Genomic DNA, 5000 nt, shown 5'->3' with positions numbered 1-5000 from the left:
CCGCAATGTAACGCAATTTGTACCGCAATGTAACGCAATTTGTACCGCAATGTAACGCAATTTGTACCGCAATGTAACGCAATTTGTACCGCAATGTAACGCAATTTGTACCGCAATGTAACGCAATTTGTACCGCAATGTAACGCAATTTGTACCGCAATGTAACGCAATTTCTACCTTAACCTAACCCACGTTGTGCCTTAACCTAACCCACGTTGTGCCTTAACCTAACCCACGTTGTGCCTTAACCTAACCCACGTTGTGCCTTAACCTAACCCACGTTGTGCCTTAACCTAACCCACGTTGTGCCTTAACCTAACCCACGTTGTGCCTTAACCTAACCCACGTTGTGCCTTAACCTAACCCACGTTGTGCCTTAACCTAACCCACGTTGTGCCTTAACCTAACCCACGTTGTGCCTTAACCTAACCCACGTTGTGCCTTAACCTAACCCACGTTGTGCCTTAACCTAACCCACGTTGTGCCTTAACCTAACCCACGTTGTGCCTTAACCTAACCCAAGTTGTGCCTTAACCTAACCCAAGTTGTGCCTTAACCTAACCCAAGTTGTGCCTTAACCTAACCCAAGTTGTGCCTTAACCTAACCCAAGTTGTGCCTTAACCTAACCCAAGTTGTGCCTTAACCTAACCCAAGTTGTGCCTTAACCTAACCCAAGTTGTGCCTTAACCTAACCCAAGTTGTGCCTTAACCTAACCCACGTTGTGCCTTAACCTAACCCAAGTTGTGCCTTAACCTAACCCACGTTGTGCCTTAACCTAACCCACGTTGTGCCTTAACCTAACCCACGTTGTGCCTTAACCTAACCCACGTTGTGCCTTAACCTAACCCACGTTGTGCCTTAACCTAACCCACGTTGTGCCTTAACCTAACCCACGTTGTGCCTTAACCTAACCCACGTTGTGCCTTAACCTAACCCACGTTGTGCCTTAACCTAACCCACGTTGTGCCTTAACCTAACCCACGTTGTGCCTTAACCTAACCCACGTTGTGCCTTAACCTAACCCACGTTGTGCCTTAACCTAACCCACGTTGTGCCTTAACCTAACCCACGTTGTGCCTTAACCTAACCCACGTTGTGCCTTAACCTAACCCACGTTGTGCCTTAACCTAACCCACGTTGTGCCTTAACCTAACCCAAGTTGTGCCTTAACCTAACCCAAGTTGTGCCTTAACCTAACCCAAGTTGTGCCTTAACCTAACCCAAGTTGTGCCTTAACCTAACCCAAGTTGTGCCTTAACCTAACCCAAGTTGTGCCTTAACCTAACCCAAGTTGTGCCTTAACCTAACCCAAGTTGTGCCTTAACCTAACCCAAGTTGTGCCTTAACCTAACCCACGTTGTGCCTTAACCTAACCCACGTTGTGCCTTAACCTAACCCACGTTGTGCCTTAACCTAACCCACGTTGTGCCTTAACCTAACCCACGTTGTGCCTTAACCTAACCCACGTTGTGCCTTAACCTAACCCACGTTGTGCCTTAACCTAACCCACGTTGTGCCTTAACCTAACCCACGTTGTGCCTTAACCTAACCCACGTTGTGCCTTAACCTAACCCACGTTGTGCCTTAACCTAACCCACGTTGTGCCTTAACCTAACCCACGTTGTGCCTTAACCTAACCCACGTTGTGCCTTAACCTAACCCACGTTGTGCCTTAACCTAACCCAAGTTGTGCCTTAACCTAACCCACGTTGTGCCTTAACCTAACCCAAGTTGTGCCTTAACCTGCTCTGTAATTGGCATATGACACGTTACATTAATCCAGTGTTGTCTAACCACAACCCTCTGAATATAGTTCGCTACTCGCACCGCCCACCCTCTTGTGTATCGTTTCATGTTCAACACTTCGCAAGTGTTGCTTACTTTTTACATGCTCCCGCTGTACACTGTAATGTGGACGACTGCAGGATGTACATCGCCCCCACCCTCCCCCCTGCCTTCGCACGCTGGTCGTTCAGGTGCTTGCGTGTTCAATGCCCTTCGCAGCTGTTCACTGGCATTCGCATGTCGAAGCGCTCAGTCTACGTCGTGGTACGGCCTGTGTCCACTGTCCGCTGATGTCGTAAGCTTAACCCTCACATTGTACTGCACATAGGTCCGTATGTACTGCATGATACGCTGTGGCACATGTGTGACCGTACAACGACTGCGCCCAACAACAGCGAACCATACGGTCCAAATGTTGTGCACTCAGCCACGTGCCGTCTCCCCATAACAGCTACATTGCAGTGTGGTACGCCATAGAGACGTGTGGGATTAACGGACGCCCTGGATGGCGATCAGCATGAGCCGTCTGTTGATGTAGTGGCGCGTGTATTCAAACGTAGTCGTCTCTTCTCACACAGTGTGATAGCATGGTGCACCGCGTTCCACATCTGCGACATGGTACAGATGCTGGTTGACAGTCGGTCTCGTAATGGACATCGCATACGTAGGGGGCCACCTCCCACGTGTTCTCTAGTCGTGCACATTTTGTTGCGTGTATGTGGGCAGACGTAGTGTGTCGTGACACCTAACAGACAGGTATGCAATAATCGTTGCATTTGCAAACTGGGATGGACGTCTACGTTTGCTGGTGACGTTACGCAAATGAACAACTGGTAAACCCATTGTGGTGCGGTTGTTGTTGCTGGAGGTAAATCAGTAAGGGCAAATCTGTGTGTGAAGCGATACGCGGCGGTGGCTGGGTGGGACCGTCCCCGGCCGGTGAGGGGGGGCCGCCCGGCGTGCTGGCCGCGCGGTGCGTGGGCGCACGCGCTACAGCCGGCTGGTGGGGGCGCCCAGTGGCAGGCGCGCCGGCCGACGGACGCGGCAGGCGGCGCAGCTGCGCGCCGGGGCACCCTGCGCGCGGCGCCGGGCGGCCAAAGTGGGTCCTCGCGGGCCCGGTGCGAAGCGCGGTGGACATCTGCAGTGTGCTGGTCCGACTGAGGACTGTGTGCGTTGAGGATGCGCCGCCGCCCGGCACTCGGCGCCGCGACGCCGTCTGCTGCTCGGTCGCCCCAGCGGTTCTCGCTGGTGGTTTGTATCGCAGTTGTGCAGACGTGTTGGCACGTGCGCTGTGCTGGGAGAGTTCGCTTCGGCACCCACGTGGGGCCTTTGCCCTTCTGTGGCGCTGGCGTTGGAGCTGCCGGTCACCGTAGGTGGCGCGTGTTGTCTCCCGCCGGCAATGCCACGACAGCACGCTCCCGGGCCTCTGTCGGCAGCGGCAAGCTCAGTTGGGAGCACGGGTGGTCGCACCTAAAGCGTCTACTCGCCTAACTCCGGGCGATTGCGCCTCTCTCGAACCCGACCAAGTACTTAGAACGGCGCTGCGCGCCGCCGGGACCTGAGAGGGTTTCGAGGTGTATTGTGCAGGGGAGCTCAGCCTCCTCCTGTTTGCAGAATAATTGAGCGGACGCTTGCGTGTTCGCGCGGGCCCCTGGGACACACTCCCGGGCGGCCGGCTGCTCAGCTCTAGTTGACGCAGCTCCCTGGTTGATCCTGCCAGTAGTCATATGCTTGTCTCAAAGATTAAGCCATGCATGTCTCAGTACAAGCCGCATTAAGGTGAAACCGCGAATGGCTCATTAAATCAGTTATGGTTCCTTAGATCGTACCCACGTTACTTGGATAACTGTGGTAATTCTAGAGCTAATACATGCAAACAGAGTCCCGACCAGAGATGGAAGGGACGCTTTTATTAGATCAAAACCAATCGGTCGGCTCGTCCGGTCCGTTTGCCTTGGTGACTCTGAATAACTTTGGGCTGATCGCACGGTCCTCGTACCGGCGACGCATCTTTCAAATGTCTGCCTTATCAACTGTCGATGGTAGGTTCTGCGCCTACCATGGTTGTAACGGGTAACGGGGAATCAGGGTTCGATTCCGGAGAGGGAGCCTGAGAAACGGCTACCACATCCAAGGAAGGCAGCAGGCGCGCAAATTACCCACTCCCGGCACGGGGAGGTAGTGACGAAAAATAACGATACGGGACTCATCCGAGGCCCCGTAATCGGAATGAGTACACTTTAAATCCTTTAACGAGTATCTATTGGAGGGCAAGTCTGGTGCCAGCAGCCGCGGTAATTCCAGCTCCAATAGCGTATATTAAAGTTGTTGCGGTTAAAAAGCTCGTAGTTGGATTTGTGTCCCACGCTGTTGGTTCACCGCCCGTCGGTGTTTAACTGGCATGTATCGTGGGACGTCCTGCCGGTGGGGCGAGCCGAAGGCGTGCGACCGCCTCGTGCGTGTTCGTGCGTCCCGAGGCGGACCCCGTTGAAATCCTACCAAGGTGCTCTTTATTGAGTGTCTGGGTGGGCCGGCACGTTTACTTTGAACAAATTAGAGTGCTTAAAGCAGGCAAGCCCGCCTGAATACTGTGTGCATGGAATAATGGAATAGGACCTCGGTTCTATTTTGTTGGTTTTCGGAACCCGAGGTAATGATTAATAGGGACAGGCGGGGGCATTCGTATTGCGACGTTAGAGGTGAAATTCTTGGATCGTCGCAAGACGAACAGAAGCGAAAGCATTTGCCAAGTATGTTTTCATTAATCAAGAACGAAAGTTAGAGGTTCGAAGGCGATCAGATACCGCCCTAGTTCTAACCATAAACGATGCCAGCCAGCGATCCGCCGCAGTTCCTCCGATGACTCGGCGGGCAGCCTCCGGGAAACCAAAGCTTTTGGGTTCCGGGGGAAGTATGGTTGCAAAGCTGAAACTTAAAGGAATTGACGGAAGGGCACCACCAGGAGTGGAGCCTGCGGCTTAATTTGACTCAACACGGGAAACCTCACCAGGCCCGGACACCGGAAGGATTGACAGATTGATAGCTCTTTCTTGATTCGGTGGGTGGTGGTGCATGGCCGTTCTTAGTTGGTGGAGCGATTTGTCTGGTTAATTCCGATAACGAACGAGACTCTAGCCTGCTAACTAGTCGCGTGACATCCTTCGTGCTGTCAGCGATTACTTTTCTTCTTAGAGGGACAGGCGGCTTCTAGCC

This window comes from Schistocerca cancellata, unplaced genomic scaffold (assembly GCF_023864275.1).
Source record: "Schistocerca cancellata isolate TAMUIC-IGC-003103 unplaced genomic scaffold, iqSchCanc2.1 HiC_scaffold_476, whole genome shotgun sequence".
Lineage (NCBI taxonomy): Eukaryota > Metazoa > Arthropoda > Insecta > Orthoptera > Acrididae > Schistocerca > Schistocerca cancellata.
This window is presented reverse-complemented; position numbering follows the sequence as displayed.